At 43.3% G+C, this 21,004-nt stretch overlaps 1 protein-coding gene across 5 annotated transcripts in view; it reads left to right on the top strand.

Moving 5' to 3' along the window:
- Positions 1–21,004, top strand: part of SLC39A11 (solute carrier family 39 member 11) — a 282,784-nt gene that overhangs the window by 38,960 nt on the left and 222,820 nt on the right. The window lies entirely within an intron of this gene.

Below are 21,004 nucleotides of genomic sequence, written 5' to 3'. Positions count from 1 at the left end.
GGATCCCCCCCGAATTTCTGCACCAATCCTGGCACCTTTCTGGCGATCGAGGTGGTTTTCTCCTTTCCCTTTTCTGCATCCTGAGCCCTCCTCTCCTCAAGCCTCGCCGTTTGCATGGCAAGCTGGATCTCCAACGCCCTGTACCTTTCTTCCAGGCTTGGACCTCCTCCAGCTGCTCCTGCTCCTCCGGTTCCGGCTGGGTCGCTCATGATGCCGCTGCTTGCACAAGCTGGCTTTCAGGGACTTTCGGATTGCTGTGATGGGATGATGAGCTGCTTGTGCGTAAAATGCAAGTCCCTCAGAGTTTGATCAGGTTTTCAAACCTCTGCCTGTGACGGAGCCCCTCCGGCATGGCTGCGTCAATCGCTAGTAGAATCCGAAAGTGGTTGTTTTCGGAAACGTTTCCAACATAAGAGCTCTTTCACGGAAACACGTCTTCTGGACTCTCTGCGTGACAGTTTCCGGCGAGGAGTGGGTGTCCCTATAGGAGGTCCTGAAACCTCTCCACTGTTTTCGCTGGAAACGTCTCTGAGCCATCCCTCCGACTCACTTTCCCTGGAAGTTCCTGCTCGCCCCCTACTGGTTCCCTCTTCAGCTGCTACGTCTCTTTCAACCTCAGGGAGCCTTTGCACCTCCTGTCCTTCCGATGGCAGTTCCCTGACATCCACCTATATTAAAAATGCCTGCAAGAACATATCTAAAGACACATTTACACACTAGGCTGTCGCAATTTGTTGACTCATCAAACCAAGTTGGGGTTGGCTCCAAGTTCAATAAATCTGTTTCTGCTTCTTCTCTGGGTGCAAAACAGGATTGTGTGTATGCATACCTGTGTGCCTGCAGACTACAAAAATACATGGGCTGCCCTACCATGGTGGGTCTCAAGTTGTGTGAGTCTCCTGCAAAAAATGATTGGACCCTTCTATGCGAGTTGAGGACGATTATCTTTTATAGGAGTAGGCTGGGATTTGGGTTCTAGCCCATATTGCTCATTGACAGGCAGCTTGTATCCTTGCTCTTACTTCACTTTTATAGATAGGGAAATTGTAAAGAGGATGATCTTCATTCCAAAGTGCTCTCAGAATTGTAGAATAAATAGGACAATGGTCTCCCCCCCCCTTTCATACTAATTCATACTAATTCCTGCTTATTAAAAAAAATCCTTTTCCTGACCTCATTGTGTTTCTTACCCCTCAAAGTCTCGCAACAGAAGCGTGTGAAGCAAGAGCACACAAGGAAGGATAGCAGCATATGTGCTGACTATCAATAGGCTGCCATGTCCAAGACAGAATTGGCATATCTTTCAGATTAGTCGTATGGGATTTTAGTTTTGGTGCCATTGTTTGCCTTGAGCCGTCTGCAGGAGGTAAGACCCAAACCCAAACAAATAAGCAATCGAAGCAGAAAGATCTCAGATTCCAAGGCTGGATCTTTGGTGCCTTGTGTGTGCATGTGCTTAGTTCCATGTGGCCGAGATGATAAGACAGTCAGGTGGAATCAGAGCTAGTTGGAGAGTGATTGCCAGTGGTTCTTCCTCATATTGGAAGGAGGCTTCAGGTGGTGGGTTGCTGCATGGGTCTGCCCCAGGCGCCATAGTCTTCAACATTTTTATGGGCAACCTGGATGAAAGAGAAAGAGGGAATCCTTTCAATGCTTTACACTGAAGGAGAGAGGAATAGAATTCAAATTGACCTCGACAGAATGGAAAACCAGGCTTAAACGAACAAATGAAAAATCCTGCATTTAGGCAAAAAGCAAGAACCCCATTACAAAAGGATAGGATGTGAAAAATTTGGTTTGGTGGTAGGACATGGGAAAGGACATGGAGATTGCCGTAGTTCTGAATATGAGATAGCAGTGTGGTAAAAGGTAAAGGGACCCCTGACCATTAGGTCCAGTCGTGGCCGACTCTGGGGTTACGGCGCTCATCTCGCTTTATTGGCCGAGGGAGCCAGCGTACAGCTTACGGGTCATGTGGCCAGCATGACTAAGCCGCTTCTGGAGAAATCAGAAAAGTGCACGGAAACGCCATTTACCTCCCCGCTGGAGAGGTACCTGTTTATCTACTTGCACTTTGACATGCTTTCGAACTGCTAGGTTGGCAGGAGCAGGGACCGAGCAACAGGAGCTCACCCTGTCATGGGGATTTGAACCGCTGACCTTCTGATTGGCAAGCCCTAGGTTCTGTGGTTTAACCCACAGTGCCACCTGCGTCCCTATAGCAGTGTGGAGTGGATGCCAAAAAGGGGGATTGGGATGGAGGGACAAAGCTTGTTTTTGGCTACAGCTTGTGGTTAAGGAGGAAAGAACCCATGAACCTGGGTTTAGACAACACACTAAACCTTGGCTTAGCAGCTAAGTTGAGCTAAAGGACCAAGGAGCAGCAAATCAGGTGCAAGATGCTGTTGGGAGCATTTGCATAGCCATAATGCAGCTCACCATGTTTTGCAAAGCAGGCCTCTGTGTAAGTCAGCTTCAGGTGTATGATTACGGTGATAATACTGAAGGCAAAATGCTGCACAGCCTTGAACTGGTGTTAGGAGGTAATTGCTGGAAGTGTGGCTTAGTGGACCTAAATTTAAATGGGAAGCCCTGAAACCATAGTGCCTAGCTCCTGGCTATCCTGCTGGATTTTAATCAATGATAGGGTGAAATGCTTGCTCATAATTTCCACTGGAAAGAGCATTTTTCTTTTAAGGCTGTAAAAAGTCCACATTTTAATACTGATTCTCTTTAAGTGTATCGTGTACGTAATGTTCCAACAATGTCCGAGCACTCTGAAGCTCTTTCTGCTGGTTGACAGCAGCCTAATAACAATAAAACCGAGCTGTTTTTCAGTGAGGTGAACTTGCAAAACGAAATTGACTTGCAGCCTGTGACCGCTGTTTGCAGGAGCAAAAAAGGGGACCATTAAGAATATTGAAATTGGCTAAGTTTTTTAAAATTAGAATCTTCCTTATCTGCATATCTATCTATCTATCACCTATCCATCACCTCCACAAAATCCATTTATGAGGATTTTTTTTTTATAGTGTTCTAGCCCATTGCCACGGTCCTTGGTGCAGGCGTTTTAAATAAACAGTGTCAGAAATATTACAGCAGCAGATAACACAGAGCGCAGCCTTGCATATGCTGTGCAAAATCCCCATAATATTTTAGGACTAATTTAAAGCACAGTAAATTCAGGGATGATCTTTTCCTGCTTGCTTGAGTATGCGTCGGATAAGGCTTTAAACCAGAGCTATATATTCTCCGGATTTTATGGCTCTACCTCATATTTCCAGGTACAGCTTCCCCCAGTGTGGTCTCCAGGGCTAAGTATCCCATCTTACCAGACCATTGACCATGCTGGCTGGCGCAGATGGGAACTGTAGACCAAGAATGTAGGGAGGGCACCAGGTTGGGAAAAGCTCTCCTAGTGCTTTCACATAGAGGGCTTAACCCTTTTGACTGCATCGCAAGGCTTTTCTTTTTCTGTTCCTGCACTTTGAGACGTAAAAAAAAAAAGAGGGGAAAAATCCTCAAGACTTCATTTGATCCTGCATTCAAAGCCAAACAGTAGGCACAAATTAATCCGTATGCCTTAGATATGTAAACCTACAATTAAATTGACAGTGAGAGAAGCAAGCATGATTGCAAGCAGAAGGGCGTTGGATGTGTCAGAAACGGGAGAATTTGCTTTGATGCAGCAGATTGAAATATATGTAAGGTAGCATAGTGACAGCTTATTATCGAAAGAAACCCTGAATCACATAAAGGAGGGGTGTGTGTGCTCATTTGACACGCTGCCTGTTTCTGTGATGTATTATGAAGAGGTGGCATTCGGGGGGAAATGCTGTTTGCATTGTGAGATCTTAGCACTCTGCATAGGAGAAGACATCCCTCCAAATGTGTTTGCAGAAGAACCATGGAATAAAGTCCATGTGCAATTTTATTTATTTATTTTCATTTATCACAAATAAACATTTCACACAGTGAAAATGCCATCATTACATGCTAAACCTCGACTCCCTTCCCCTTCTTTCTGTGGTTCCTTAAATTTACTCTCTTTTTCCCACGGCATTTCCCAGTTAAACCTATTTATACTTTCCCTCATCTATTTCATATATGTTTTAGCAACGGCACGTTTTTACAACAATCCTGCTAACGTCTTGATTTGTTTACAGTTTGTTTTTGTAAATATTCAATACAAGATTTCCGCCCATGTGTGATTTTGGCTGTTTGCGTAATACTGGCAGAGGAAAGGGGTGTGTTGGGAGCAATGGGCCATGTATTAGTTAAAATAAAGGGCATAATTATCCTTTTCTCTTCCCCTTTCCTCTTTTCTTTTCATATGTTATTTCTTAAGGAAATGGAGGTTAGGAAGTTTGTACAGTATTCAGATGGGAAAACTTTCTGCTTCAGTTCAGCAGGGCACCAGTAGAAAACGCTTGTTTATAAATATGAATGGATTAGGAGGTAAACAGCCTTCATGCAGAAATTATCACCACAAGTGTTGATTGGCTGCATGTGGAGCTCTCAGAAATTTTAACATCTTCCTCATCACGCAGTGAACCAACTCAGATGCGACAGGAAATCATGGCTTCCTGCTATGTGAGCTCCTCCCTCGCCTCCTGCTCTGTAGCAATGAGGAAAGAGATCGAAAGCACCCCTGTCTGCCTTTTAAGCAAACCACAGTTCCCATTGCATTTGAATTTGGGGGAAACGGTAGTTTGCTAAAACAACCCGCTATCAAAATGTGCCCTCCCACCTTGCCTTGTTCTGAAACCACGCTTCAAACACACTGGAGGGATTATTAATCTTTGCACCATGTGCTAATTGCTTCACTAATTTATTTCCAAATTCAGAGTACTTCTGCTTTGTAAATGCTAATGATCTTTCTATTTCAGACAGTTCTAGCAGCTGCGATTGTTCTCTAGATCAGCTTAAAATGTGCTTTCCTTGCTCCTCTGTATGCTTGATTTTCCGGATACTTATTTCTCCCCACCCCCTGGCTCCTGGAACTATCTGTCATTAATTTTTATTGATTGTTAAATTTGTTTACAGCCCTTCATCCGCAGATCTCAGGGTGGTTCGCAACATAAAAATACAACATAAAAGCACAAAATACATGATAAAATGAAAACAAACAAACAAAAACAAACCAATAACCTCCTTTTTAACTCTTCCCACAAACCATAGCTGTCAACCTTTCCCTTTTCTTGTGTGGAATCCTATTCGGAATAAGGGAATTTCCCTTAAAAAAAGGGAAAAGTTAACAGCTATGCCACAAACATATTTAAAAGGGGCATCAGATGTCAATCAGCCAAAGGCCTGTTTAAAGAGGAAAGCTTTTGCCTGGCACCTAAAGGTGTATAATGAAGGCACCAGCCGAACCTCCCTGGGGAAGGGCATTCTACAAACAGGGAGCCACTGCAGAAAAACCACTGTCCAGATAAGGGCCCAGCTAGGCCACCAGCCAAAGCTGATGGGAGGCACTCCGTGCCACCAAGGCCACTTGAACCTCAAATGATAGCAAAGGATCCAGAAATACCCCCAAGGTACATACCTGTTCCTTCAGAGGGAGTATAACCCCACCAGCTCACAGTTTTATCATGGGATTAAGCATTACAGTACACTCTGGCAGTGACCTTCAAGAAAGCTGTAGATACCTCCCTCTGAGCGTTAAGGCAGCCTCGCCAGATAAGCCTCTTGCAGTGGTCAGCCAGTGAATTCTACTCAAGAGCACTTTGGCATTCCATGAACATAGTTGCCAACTCCCTGGGGTGTGGGTGCCCAAGCACCCACAAAATTCCCCATGAAGGGGCCGGGCACCCATATATTTTGGTGCCAGGGGCATGCACGCTGCATGGCATCCACGGCACCGGGCACCCACAATCGCAGGGCCAAGCTTGCATTCCTGTCCATGAATTTAGTCTGGCAGCTTTCCCTCTGTTTTCCCTGCTGCCAGTCTGCAGACAGAAAGAAAGTTCTGTTCTTCCTTTCTGGGACTGCTCTACCTCCCCAGGGACTGAGGCCCAAGAGTCCACTGTATGAGGTCTGTGTCTGTGCTTACTCCTTCCAGGAGCTCAGCAGTATTCTATTCTTCAGGCAGAGGAGCCTGCAGCTCACAAGGCCCCCGTGTTCCTTCAGCCTTCTTCCAGTCCGTGTCCTGGCCTGGGAAGCAGCCAAGCATAGTGCGCAATAGTATACCTCTCCCTCTTGCCTGCCTGCCATTCCAGACTCCCTCTTTGCTTGGTTATTTGCCCTGCCGGAACTCCAGCCAGCTACTTCCCTTCCTCCTAAGTTATAAGGAGTTCTGAAACCTCAAGGCCGACATCTGTGTCCCGTCCTGGCTGTTTCTTATCTACCTTGTCAGGCCACTCTATGGCAAAGGAGACGCTGCCTGTGGACTAGCGCCCCGATTCTGTCTCTAAGCAGGTGAGAGGCAAGGATGCAGCAAGGCAGCCCCTCGCAGTCCTTCACAGGCTGTCCTTTTTTGTTTGCTCGATCTGTCTATATAGGTGGATTAATGGCACTGTTAAACTCTTTCCTTGTGTTGCCACGCTTTCAACTACTCGCTCTAGGTATACAACCTCTTAAGGAAATGAGATGGCCTTGCATTAGGCACATAAATATTTCCCAATAACCATTCTTTATCTGCAGCTTTCCCCTTTTTAACCATCACATGCGTCCATCAAGATACTTCTTTCCACTATAAATTCCACCCTCCTAGAAATAAGAATAGCAACACAATGATCCATCCTGGTCGGTGCCTCTGGCACTCATGTAAATGGTTTGGCAGAACGTTGTGGTTCATGTTGACTACATAGCTAGGATCAGATAGCCTGGGGCATTACATTATAGAGGCTTTATAAGGGATGAGTAATTCAGGTACAATGTGGTGGCAAGTTTTCCCTCCAGGCAGCAGTTTGGGAAATGAAACTCTTGCCATCTTTCCAGCACTGCATTATTGCATTTCTGTGACCCTGTTGCCCACTTCAATCTCCTTGTCCTAGTTGGTGTGTTTTAGGGGATGGTTGAGCAGGTCTTTGCTATTCCACCACCTTGGTTTTCCTATGGTGCCAAGCAGTGTAGATACAAAAACACTTCAACATGGTTAGAAGTCCTGTATATTCTAGGGCATCTGCTGCACACTTAACAGTTTTTAAACGTGATATTTGTTATTTGCCGTCGTATTTCCTCCCAAACATTGCATACAACAACACACATATGTGCAGACACCCACACCCGCACAGAAAATGATAATAAAGAAAGTAAATATTTTTCCCCCTTTGATCTTCCAAAATCTTTTCTTCAACTTTGATTTCCTGTCACATAACAAATAACAAACTAAATATCGATGTATGTAATTTTTATCTCTTAATTATATTTAGTGGTAGTATGGCTTTATTGGTTTTTGTAACATAAAACCATTCAATAAAAATTATTTAAAACAACAAAAAACAACCAAAAAACAGTTTTTAAACGTGATTTGGAAAGATTAGGCCAGATTCTGCAGAACATAATACAGTGGTACCTCGGGTTACAGACGCTTCAGGTTACAGACTCTGCTTACCCAGAAATAGTACCTCGAGTTAAGAACTTTGCTTCAGGATGAGAACAGAAATCGTTCTCCAGCAGCACGGTGACAGTGGGAGGCCCCATTAGCTAAAGTGGTACAGACCTCCAGAATGAATCAAGTTCTTAACCCGAGGTACCACTGTAAATCCATAAGGCACACCAATGGCTGCTTTTGTGTTTGTGAGCCTGCAGTGACAGATGTCCCAGAGAATACAGTGGCATGCTGATTTAACATATATATTTTCCCTTCCACATTTTCCTATTTAGCCTGCAAAGTACCGTATTTTTCGCTCTATAACACGCACCAGACCATAACACGCACCTAGTTTTTAGAGGAGGAAAACAAGAAAAAAAATATTCTAAATGAAACAGTGGATGTATGATTTTTGTGGTTCATTCTGTGGCCACAGACATGTGATCTGACAGTGAGTTTGGAGTAGCCCAATGCAAAAATCCTGAGGATCCATGTGGATCCATGCTTTGTAACCACGTTTTTGCACCACTGCGACCCCAGGCAACAGTGGGTGCGTGATTTTTTTGGTGCAAGATGTAGCCATGGACATGCTATGTAATCTGATGGTGAATTTGGGGTGACCCAGTGCAAAAATCCTGAGGATCCATTTGGATCTGTGCTTTGTAACCACGTTTTAAGTGGGGAGGGAAGGAAAAGCACTCAAGGGACAAGGAGCATGCATGGGGTGTGTGGAGAAGGATGCTGCTAATAATGCTATTTAGCGAGCTGAGTGGGGAGGAGAAAGGGACAGAGAGCCTGCTTGCTTTAAAGGAGCCAACCGGACAGGAGCCGCTTACACTCATGTAAGCGGCTCCTTTCCTCTCCTGCTTTGCTCCTTTAAAGCAAGCAGGCTCTCTGTCCCTCTCTCCTCCCCACTCAGCGGCTCTTCTCCCGCTTTGCTGTTTCAAAGCGAGCCATGGGGGAGGGAAGGAAGGGGAACCATGGATCCTCTGCTCACGACTGCAGCAGATCCCCCCGCCATCCGTAGGCATTCGCTCCATAACACGCACAGACATTTCCCCTTACTTTCTAGGAGGAAAAAAGTGAGTGTTATGGTGCAAAAAATACGGTAATTATTTGTTGATAGTGTTTTCTTTTCTTCAGCTCTCATTTTGTAGGGTAACATCTAAAGGCTGAGCTTGGCGAGGTGCCATCCTTCAATGGAAGAGTGCATGCTTTGAATGCAGAAGGTCATGGGTTCAATTCTTCCCCTGCATCTGCGCATAAAAAGGCATCAGGTGGCAGCCCATCTCTGCCTGAGACCCTCATGAGATGCTGCCAGTTCTTCACAGTAGACAAAACCGAGTTAGGTGGACCAATCGCCTAATGTGGTTTCAGACAGTTTCTTGTATTCGGCATTTAAGGACAGTAGACCTTGAAACAAAAGCATGTTTTCAGTATTTGTTATTATTGGCAAAAACCACTATTGCCAAATACTGGGCAGTTAAGAGGCCCTTTTCAGTATTAGAATGTATAATAAGAGGCTCTGAATAAAGCTGAAATGGGACAAGTTGCTGTGCTTGACATAGAATAGAAAGGAAAGGTTATGTCAGTATTTGAATATTTATTGTAAAAGCGCTGTCATAGGAATGGATATTTTCTCTGCTTGGTAACCGTCCATGATTTGTGTAAGTTGGGAAAGAAGTTTGTTTGCTAAGAGGTTGTTGTAGCACCTGAGAATTGCATGAGTGCTGTGGCTCCCCCCCCCTAGACTGTAGATGCGGATTAGAGAAATTCATGGAGGACCCAGGCTATCCGTGGCTAGAAGCCACCATGACTAAGGTCTGCCTCCACTGACAGAGTGGCAGTATGCCTTAAACAGCAACTGTTGGGAATCACAAGTTGGTGGATTGCTGCTGCACTCCCGTCCAGCCCAGAGGCTTCCCACAGGCATCTGGTTGGCCACTGTGAGACCAGGATGCTGGACTAGAGGGGCCATTGGCCTGACCCAGCAGGGCTGTCTTGTTTTGTTTGCTCAGACGACAAATATGGGCAGGCAGAGGAGAAGTGACAAGAAGCAGAGTTTTTAAGTGATATCGTCTGGAGCGGGGGAGAAGTGTTTGGCGCAAGGTCAAACTTAGGTAAAGGTAAAGGGACCCCTGACCATTAGGTCCAGTCGCGGATGACTCTGGGGTTGTGGCGCTCATCTCACTTTATTGGCCGAGGGAGCCGTCATACAGCTTCCCGGTCATGTGGCCAGCATGATTAAGTCGCTTCTGGCGAAACCAGAACAGCGCACGGAAACGCCGTTTACCTTCCCGCCAGAGCAGTACCCATTTACCGCATTTTTCGCTTCTTAAGACGCACCTGACCATAAGACGCACATAGTTTTTAGAGGAGGAAAACAAGAAAAAAGATATTCTGAACGAAACAGTGGATGTATGATTTTTGTGGTTCATGCTGTGGCCACAGACATGTGATCTGATGGTGAGTTTGGGGTAGCCCAATGCAAAAATCCTGAGGATCCATGTGGACCCGTGCTTTGTAGCCACGTTTTTGCACCATTGTGGCCCCACACAACAGTGGGTGCGTGATTTTTTTTGGTGCAGGCTGTAGCCAGGGACATGCTATGTGATCTGATGGTGAATTTGGGGTGACCCAATGTAAAAATCCTGAGGATCCATGGGCTTTTACCTCCCCACTCCCAGGCAGCCTCCACTAGCGTTCCTTATCTCTCTCCCCGATCGGCAAACGATCAGCAGCTTTGTTTCAACACCCACTTCTCTCTATCACAAATAAAAAACATGATCTGCTTTTTGCCCCTGGGCAATTTGGCTCCAGGGACCATGCATTCGCTCCATAAGATGCACAGACATTTCCCCTTACTTTTTAGGAAGAAAATAGTGCGTCTTATGGAGCGAAAAAACAGTAACTACTTGCACTTTGACATGCTTTTGAACTGCTAGGTTGGCAGGAGCTGGGACCGAGCAACGGGAGCTCACCCCGTCGCGGGGATTTGAACCACTGACCTTCTGATCAGCAAGCCCTAGGCTCTGTGGTTTAATCCCCAGCGCCACTTACTATTATTACTTACTATTAGCTATTGCTTTAGATAAATCCCTACCTCTGGAGGAATTCAACCAACTGGGAGACCTTGCAGGAACACCAAGGAACCTAGTTCTCTCTCAAATAAGATTGGGACAGGCAAATCTGGTTTCTTTCAGTATCTCATTTTTCCAACCTTAAGTTCAGTTTTCCACATTTCCACATCACTATGTGCCTTTAAAAAAAGAAAAGAAAGAAATGAAAAAAGTCTGCATGAAACCTCAGCAGCATTTCAGTGCAAATTACTTGTACAGTCATACCTTGGAAATAAAATGGAATCCATTTCGGAAGTCCATTTGACTTCCAAAACATTTGGAAACCAAAGCGCGGCTTCTCATCGGCTGCAGGAAGCTCCTATAGCCAGTCGGAAGCTGCAGAAGCCCTGTCAGAAGTTCGGCTTCCAAAACAACACTCAAAAACCGAAACTCTCACTTGCGGGTTTTGATCGTTCGGTAGCTGATTTGTTCAGGAGCCAAGGCGTTTGAGGTCCAAGGTATGACTGTATGTGATTTTGCCTAATACACAGTTTTGCAAAGTGATCCTCCCTAATATAATATATTTCGGCATGTTATTTTCACTAATGCCTTTCCATGCACACTTTACACTATCGTATGCCTTTCTGTGGCTGGAAACCTATGATGCAACATTTGGAAAAGTGTGAATCTTGAAGGATGGCTCTGGTTCGATCCCTGTATTGCTTTGGAAAATGCGAATTAGTTAGATTCACCTTTAAATGCGAACTGAATCTAATTTATCTCCCATCCCTACCTTCCTTTCAATATTGGCAAACTGTGCACCTGTAACCTGGAAATGCTTCTTCTTTTTTTGCCTTGCTGCAGCAAACAGGATATATGTGTGTGTGACAAACTGAGGAAGTATTCTTGATATGATTGCCATCCTGCTTTTTATGGGGCATTACAGGACAAAAAACAATTGGGCAGGAGTGAAAAACAACTAAAGAGAAAGACACAGGGAGAGAGAGATTCTAACCCATTGTGAGGTTTTCCCTGTACGTGCCTCTTTCAATATTCAGGGCAGGTTTCCTTGCGAAATGGCTGTCACTGTTTATGGATACCAACTGTGCCTTCAACTTTCTGCGTCCCTTGGGCATTGTTGCTTTTTAGGTTATTGTTTCGGGGTATACACGAAGCATCTGGGAGTCTGGTAGAAGAATAAAAGGCAGCCAGGAATAACTTTGATGTTTAGCTTTGTTCCTTGAAGGCCCAGCTGCTGCCTTCAGCCTCTGACATTTCTCATTGTGACTTCACGGAGTCTGATGGGAGGAAGATGGTGATGGATGTCAAAGGAGCACGGCGGTTTTCATGGCCTTCCCATCTGTCTGCCAAAAAGGCCAGAGCAAGCACTTGCACACACTGAAATTCTGGAGGGAGGCAGTATTTTAAGGAAACTAGATGATACGCAAGTGTCTCGAATCCCTTCATTCGCATGGTTCCAGTTACAGATAGGTAGCCGTGTTGGTCTGCCATAGTCAAAATAAAAAAATTCCTTCCAGTAGCACCTTAAAGACCAACTAAGTTAGTTCTTGGTATGAGCTTTCGTGTGCATGCACACTTCTTCAGATACATGCATGCACACGAAAGCTCATACCAAGAACTAACTTAGTTGGTCTTTAAGGTGCTACGGGAAGGAATTTTTTTATTTTCATTCGCATGGTTCATCAATAGGACATTAATAAGCCTTTGCATTTGTTGGCTGCTTTACAGAAGCATGGTTTCCTGGCTTGGAAAACTAGGAGGTTCTTTGCTGAGGTGAGATTTGATAGACTATTGGCCTGAGACAGAATGGTAGTCTCCTTCTTGGCTAAATACTTTGATGTTGAGATCATTTCAACCTTACTTAATGTGCTAGTAAATGGTAAAGCTATTTGCTGCCTTTGTGCATCTTTTCCATAGCAAGTAAAACAATACAATTCAAAACTCTCCTATATTTACGTATAAAAACAACAGGGTGTTTTTTCTGAGCAGTGTGGCAACTTCGTATCGCAGACATAGAATAATACAGTGAATTGTTCTGCAGAACCTATTTGTTTATACACAGATTATTAAAGCAATAAAACTTGTTACACATCAATTCATCTTGTTAATGTGTGGAACAGTATTCTAAAAACTTATGTATTGCAGCATTCATAAAAAAAACAGGCTATGCAATAGCAGATTGCCTTTTTGACAATTTGATTTTTATCCGTAAATTATATTAATCTACTTACTTTCAGTATATAAAGTGTTCATACCTGCATTAATTTGAGGTTGCAGTTGAAAGGCTGTTTGGTCCAGAATGCAACAGTCAGGTTCTTAATTTGGACTAGCCTAAAAGGCAATATTGATATGGTACCTTAAGTGGTTTATGGTCATTGTGCAAAGAGCTTTTTGTGAAATTTCAGTCCTGTATCACCTAGGCACTGGTTCACCAAAGTAATGCTTTTCTTTCTTTTGTCATATTCTATACTTTCAAGTTAATCCCAAGAGGCCCTGCTGAGTGTGCTGCCATAATCAGAAGTCCCATTTGGTGGCCACTTACGCACCCTTTTCCAGGAAACTGGTTAAAATTACCCTCTTTAGGACATTCATGTGAAAGCCCCCAGAGCAGGAAAATGTGCAGTGCAATTTTGTGTTTCCTAGGTAACACCAGAAACATGAAATCTCATAGCGGGAGTCCGGACTGGGACTCCTTCCCATGCCAGTGTTGTTAAGTTTCCCACAAGGAATAACTTTATGCATTACAGGATGTAGCAATAATCTATACTTCAGTGCCTACTGTAGAGATTTCCAAACTTTTCATCTTGGTGACACACTCTTTAGACGTGCATCACTTTGTGATACAGTGGTACCTCAAGTTACAGATGCTTCAGGTTACAGATGCTTCGGGTTACAGACTCCGCTAACCCATAAATAGTACCTTGGGTTAAGAACTTTGCTTCAGGATGAGAACAGAAATCAAGCTCTGGCGGTGCGGCAGCAGTGGGAGGCCCCATTAGCTAAAGTGGTACCTCAGGTTAAGAACGGTTTCAGGTTAAGAACGGACCTCTGGAACGAATTAAGAACTTAACCCGAGGTACCACTGTATAGTAATTCAGTTTTATTAGCAAACGGGAGGTTAAACCTAACCCCTGTTCAGTCCTGGGAGGAGTGTGGGGAGTGTTTGCGTGACACATCTACACACTGTAGCCAACAGATGAATGTGTCACGACACACAGTTTGGAAGTCTCTGGCTTTGAACATTAATGTGGACATGGTTCTTTCTGCTCCTACCTTTCAGAAGTTTGTAGATGAAGGTAAAATCCCACAGTGTGAGCAGATCTTGTTGCTTCCAATGGGTGAGTGTTGGATTCCACCCACGTAGAAAACTATTTTCTGAAATTCTTTGCAAAAACTCATATTTACTCTTCCAAAAAGAGATGAACGTACAAATAAGATGAACTATGTATTGTGTAGCAGAGTGGTGGACTGCACATCAAATAAACCTTCCTACCTTTTTAAAAATTCTTATTTAGGAGAGATTACCTGGGATATCATTTTCCCCTTCCCAATTTCTTCTAAAACCATTTGTCTTTGACTGGGAAGAATGGAACTTGCTGTGGCACTGTGCTGCAGATGGATGCGTTCACAAATCCAGTGCCTCAAACAGTAATTTGCAATGTTTGGAGTAATTATTCATTGGAGGCTTTGTTTGTTTAAATGTATAACTTGACACTTGTTAAAGCAGCTTTTGCTAAGATTTTAAATTATAAAGCAGAATGATCCATTCTGGAAGAGGAAAAAAATAGCAATATAATAAATGATTTCAACTGTTTCTTGTTATTTCCCCCCCACCCCACTGGATACTTCATAAAATGACATGATCCTCATGTATTTTGGTATTTCGACAAGATGATCAATGATGAAATATTTTCACTGAGACCTATCAACTCTTACAACACAGTTATTTATTACTCAAAAGTAAGCATCACTGAGTTATATTGAACTTACTCCCTAGTAAGTGTGATTCAGCCCTGTATATCTGAAGGAACATCTCCACCCCCATTGTTCAGCCCGGACACCGAGGTCCAGCTCCGACGGCCTTCTGGCAGTTCCCTCACTGCGAGAGGTGAAGCTACAGGGAACCAGGCAGAGGGCCTTCTTGGTATTGGTACCTTCCCTGTGGAATGCCCTCTCATCAGATGTCAAGGAAATAAATAACTATCTGATTTTTAGAAGATGTGTGAAGGCAACCCTGTATAGGGAAGTTTTTAATGTTTGATGTTTGACTGTGCTAATGTTTTTAATTTGTTGGAAGCTGTCCAGAGTGGCTGGGAGAACCCAGTCAGATAGGTGGCATGATGATGATGATGAAGAAGATGACAATACTTTTATTCGGAAAAGGAAGTGTTTAAGCTGATTCCTATGCAAGAGAATGAGAGACCACAGAAAAGGAAATTGCTAGAGTAGGGTTGGAGAACCTCGGGTGAAGAACCTCAGGTGCCGTAGGCCAAATGGGGTCCTCCAAGTTTCTCTATTGGGCCCTCAGGAATTTCCACAGGATAATTATCCACTCTAGTCTTCACCCCTCAGTGGTTTCCTTCTACATTGGCCTTTTGCCATACTTAGAATCTGCCATTGAGCTGTGAGAATGCCTCATGCTTGCCAGGCTTGAGGGCTGTGTGTGTGAGAGAATATGTAGAAACCTCTGGCTTCTGCATAGGTGGACTGTAGCATATGATAGAAAGGCAAGGGTACGAGTATTTTAAATAAATAAATGGCCAGAGTACAAGTGTGGCAAGTCATTTACAGTTGCAGAAATTGTGAAGCCATTCCATTGAGTCTTAAAAAGTTGGATCTTCTGAGCTTTGGGGAAAAACAAAAACATTCAAAAGGTGACGGGGGGGGGGGGGAAGGAGAGGGAAATGTTTTGTTCATGAAGTCATACCCCATAAAAGGTGAGTGAGCAAAGTGTGGCTGTTTTGCAGTAAATCTCTTGTGTAAAAGCAGCCATAATCTTTGGTATGTTGCATTCATTGCTTCTAGGCCTCGCTGAGTAGATAAGATGGGAGATGAGAGAACAGCTGGAGGCCTGGTTGTTATTGGCACATAAATGTTTTATAATGCTGCCTTGTTCCTGTTTCTTGTTTGTAGAAAACTGTAATTTCTTCCCCTTTACCTTTTAGCAATGAAGGAACAGCCCCTTCCCTTCTCATCTACGTGGCTGGGGAGTAAAGCGATTTCTCACCTTGTATAAACTCTTCCTATAATGGCAATGCCACAGAGTCCTTAACAAATAAAAATCTTGGGTACTCCAGAGACACGCACAATCCTTTCACATAATAGAACTCCAGTGTTTAGGGGAAGCCAACATTATTAGCAGCCAGAGAAAGCATGAGGCCCTTGGTGGTTGGACTAGATGACTCTCTGAGTCCCTTCCAGCAGTATAATTCCCTGATTAATGAAAAGGTAAGAGGGTTTACTTAAAAGTTATCAGGATTCACACAAAAACCCATTCAAACAGTGGGAAAGCTATAGGAAGTATGGCTCCCTACACTAACAGGAGGTAATGCTGATGTGATTCTTCCTATGTGACTATTGTATCATGGATACAATCATGGATGGGCAAGAACACACAATAAGTGTGCTGTGCTTAGAAGCAATCCCAAGAATTGTGGGTTTCAAAATAATTGCCAGACACCCTTTTGTTTGCTTTATATCTATCTATCTATCATCTATCTATCATCTATCTATCTATCATCTATCTATCTATCTATCATCTATCTATCTATCTATCTATCTATCTATCTATCTATCTATCTATCTATCTATCTATCTATCATCTATCTATCTATCATCTATCAATTTATCATCCATCTATCTATCTATCTATCTATCTATCTATCTATCTATCTATCTATCTATCATCTATCTATCATCTATCTATCATCTATCTATCATCTATCGATCGATCTATCTATTGATCTATATCATCTATCTATCATCTATCTATCTTCTTGCCTCACAATTCATCCTCCAGTTATCTTGATGGCAACTAACTTTTGAGGTGGAAATCTCTTGTGGACTAGACATCTCTATCTTACAGGAAACTGGTTTGGCACTATTTTGTACCCTCTATTAAGGTATTAAGTGAATTCTAGCTTTAAAAACTCATACGTTCACTACCCAACTTTCCCCTTCTTAATATTGATGGATCCTAAATTATATCAGCCTTTCCTGAAGTTGATGGAACCTGTGTTCCCACAAGGCTAAGTGCTTCCTTCCTTGGCATCTACTTTGACAAGGGGTGCTGAAATCTTCAGGATCGGGATGAGGGATTTGGATCTGGCCATGGTCATGAAGGGTGGTGCTTTGAATCAAAATTGGATTCCCTCTGAGCTCTTACGTCTTTTAGCACCAGACTCTTCCAAAATAGATTTTCGACCTTGGAAGCCTTTCTGAATTGACTGTGGCAGTTCGTTCAGCATCAAAGCTAATTAGGTTCTCACCACAGTAGTGTTTGTATATATTACAGCAACGACAGTAACCATTTGTATTTGCTTCGCGGACCATTTCTTTACCTTTAATTTTTGAAATAACCTGACGTCTGAGGCAAACGTGTATGATCCCAGAATTCTGGAGTCTCTTCCCTTGCCTCTGAGAGAGAGATCATTTTCACATTAGTTTTTCATGAATCTTTAAATTGGTGTGTGAGTTGGGATTATTCCCACATTTTAGAAAACAAGGTTCTAGCTGCATTTTCTCAAGGCTCATGTTAAAAAATAGAAATACACAAATTTCTGATAATCCAGTGGACAATATGCCAGCACCTTCAGCTTGTTTTTTATTTGGCTTAGGATGTGAATAATTTCCCAGGGCCCTTCCTAAAACTAATTAATGGGGAAAGAAGTGATTTACTAAAGTTTCTGTTTTGCAATTTGCAAGAATTACGACTTGGCAAAGTGGTTTGTAATTAGTAGTGAATGAAATGTTCTCAGGATAATATTGCATTAGCGATATATATAACCTGCCACCAGGCTTTAAAAAAATATCCTCTTCGGCTCCCTTGTTTCCAGTTATTGGGCGAGGACTTTGGACATTTTGCTTATGATTAAGTAATGTCTCTGGCAATAACAACTTTGGGACTTGCTTTTATGAGGTCAGATGATGTTGATGCTGCTTCCAAAGCTGCAGTGTAGTGAGTGTAGACCCGTGTGTGCTGTGGATAGGAGGACAGTTGCTTTTACTTAGAAGATTGCAATTGAATTCCTTTCATTTAGACGTTCTCAAAACTTAGGTGCAGCTTCTAGTGAATTTTTAATTTGACTATGGCTTATCTGCTATGTTAAAGAACCTCTTAATTATGGTGAAAGAGGAGAGTGCAAAATATGGTCTGAAGCTGAACATCAAAGAAACTAAGATCATGGCCACTGGTCCCATCACCTCCTGATGAATAGAAGGGGAAGAAATGGAAGCAGTGAGAGATTTTACTTTCTTGGGCTCCATGATCACTGCAGATGGTGACAGCAGTCACAAAATTAAAAGACACCTGCTTCTTGGGAGAAAACCAATGACAAACTTAGGCAGCATCTTAAAAAGCAGAAACATTACCTTGCTGGCAAAGGTCCATATAGTTAAAGCTATGGTTTTCCCAGTAGTGATGTATGGAAGTGAGAGCTGGACCATAAAGAAGGCTGATCACCAAAGAATTGATGCTTTTGAATTATGGTGCTGGAGGAGATTCTTGAGACTGCGAGAAGATCAAACCTATTCATTCTGAAGGAAATCAGCCCTGAGTGCTCACTGGAAGGACAGATCGTGAAGCTGAGGCTCCAATACTTTGGCCACCTCATGAGAAGAGAAGACTCCCTGGAAAAGACCCTGATGTTGGGAAAGATTGAGGGCACAAGGAGAAGGGGACGACAGAGGATGAGATGGTTGGACAGTGTTCTTGAAGCTACCAGCATGAGTTTGACCAAACTGCGGGAGGCAGTGGAAGATAGTAGTGCCTGGCGTGCTCTGGTCCATGGAGTCACGAAGAGTCGGACATGACTAAACGACTAAACAACAACAGCTATGCTACAGACTAAAGTAAAGAATATATTTCATTATTTGATGAAAGAATGCCACAATCAAAATAGTTTATGTAGATTTGAGAAACTTGCATAGAATTAACTAATGCAGAGTCTGGCTTAATCAAAAAAATTAATACCCTCCCTCCCCAATTATTAATTGAAGTTTCAAGATAGTGATTGGCATGGGGAGGATGGGAGGCGATAGGTGAATATTGTGCGGGTACAGAAAGTTTGAGGGGAGCGACAATGATTGGGTTGTTTCCATTTGAGATCTCAAGAAAAAACAATGTACCATATTTTTCCGTGTATAACAAGCCCCCATGTATTTTTGGGGACTCAAAATTGAGATAAGATGACCCACAATTGTATAAGACGACCCACAATTTTGAATACAATTTTTAAATAAAAAAAACTAGTTTTATACACGGAAAAGTATTTTTTATATAATTTAGTTTTTAGATCCTGATAACATTACATTTTCACTGAGTAAGCCTGGTCTGCGTAACAGCAGCTATGTGGGGTTCTAAAAGCCTTTGATTATATAGTGTGAAGCAGAAGCAGAAGCAGAAATTGAATCTTAAAAATAGAATGGGCGTGTTTGAAGAAATGCCTGAGAGCCTTCACAAACAATTTTGTGGCACGTTTTAAATGTTCTGAATTAGAGACAAACTCAGCTAGTTGAGTTTGGTTCATAATGGAACCATCAGGAGTGTCGTTCAACATGCTTAGTCTGGATCCAAGACTCTATTCTGCCTTTGTCCTTGGCAATATTTTTCAGAACGAAAAAAATGCAGTTCTTGTAGTTCAGCCTACATTCTGATAATGGGCCAGGACAAACAGGGCAATCTTCCATCTGGCCTGATTATTGTCTTTATATATCAGGTGGCTGCTACAGGTGTCTCTTGGGTGTTATGTGGTATGTAAATTTCTGATCCCAACGGTCCCTGGAAGTTTGCACTCTTCATTTTAGGAAGATCATCCTGGCAAGGGCAAGCGCAGCCATATAAGGAGGAGTTGCAGGGAGCTTGCTTCTCTTTCTCACTGCCAGAAGTAATGCTTCCAGCAGGTCAAATATCCCGAGTTACTATCTGTTCCCTTTCCCCTGCCCTAAAGGCAGCTTCCAACCAATGTAATTAAAAACAAGCACCAGCCCTTAAAAGGGATGCCATTTGATGAAAAAGTGGACATGGACCTAGAACAGGGGTCAGCAAACTTTTCAGTGGGGGGCTGGTCCACTGTCCTTCAGACATTGTGGTGGGCTGGACTCTCTCTCTCTCTCTATCTATCTATCTATCTATCTATCTATCTATCTATATTTTTTTGGGGGGGGATGAACGAATTCCTTGCCCCACAAATAACCCACAGATGCATTTTAAATAAAAGGACACATTCTACTCATGTATAAACACGCTGATTTCTGGACCTTCCGCGGGCTGGATTTAGAAGGCGATTAGGCTGGATCCAGCCCCCGGGCCTTAAGTTTGCCTACCCATGACCTAGAAGCAGCAACTCAGAGCAGCGGGATGCTACAAGGAGAAATGGAACGTAGAATGTCCCTTTGCCTACCAAATGACATGGACATTGTCCAGCAGATCAATATGTGAGATGGAACTCTGGCTTTATGATGAAGTGTTTCATAGTTCAGTTGGTTAGATTGTGGTGCTGACAAGGCCAAGGTGGCAAGTTCGATCCCCGTGTGAGACAGTTGCATATTCCTGCGTTGCAGGGGGTTGGACTACACCAGGCACCCCCAAACTCGGCCCTCCAGATGGTTTGGGACTACAACTCCCATCATCCCTGTCCACTGGTCCTGTTAGTTAGAGATGATGGAAATTGTAGTCCCAAAACATCTGGAGGGCCGAGTTTGAGGATGCCTGGACTAGACAATCCTCAGGGTCCTTTCCATGATTCTATGGTTATTGCTGTGCTGGGGTGGCCAGCACTGGGATTTGTAGGTTGATGTGCCCGCAAGTATTGCTCATGCCACACTGGGGCCAGACCAATTTGCTTCTTTTCGATCCTGCTGAAGGAAGGAGTGACTAGACTCTGCATTCCTTAGTATTCAGACCCAAATCTCACTCATCCCCCCCCCCAATTTCTGGAAGTTGTGTGCTACTCGCCACTCAATTTTGTTTTTGTTGATCTTAAAACACCACGTTTAATGATCCAAAGAAGCTGCTCTAAGAGTCGGTTTCTCAGCTGTGGAAAATGTAGTGTGTGCAGTATATGTTTTCAGTACTTGAAAAAGCTCTTAAATTTCCTCCAGGCTTTCTTTGCTTGTTATTACTGTTGGTAGTTATGCTATTTATGCTGGGTGTTTCCACATCCTTTCT

This window comes from Podarcis liolepis, assembly GCF_965112155.1.
Source record: "Podarcis liolepis genome assembly, chromosome: 2".
Taxonomy (NCBI): Eukaryota; Metazoa; Chordata; class Lepidosauria; order Squamata; family Lacertidae; genus Podarcis; species Podarcis liolepis.
This window is presented reverse-complemented; position numbering and strand designations above follow the sequence as displayed.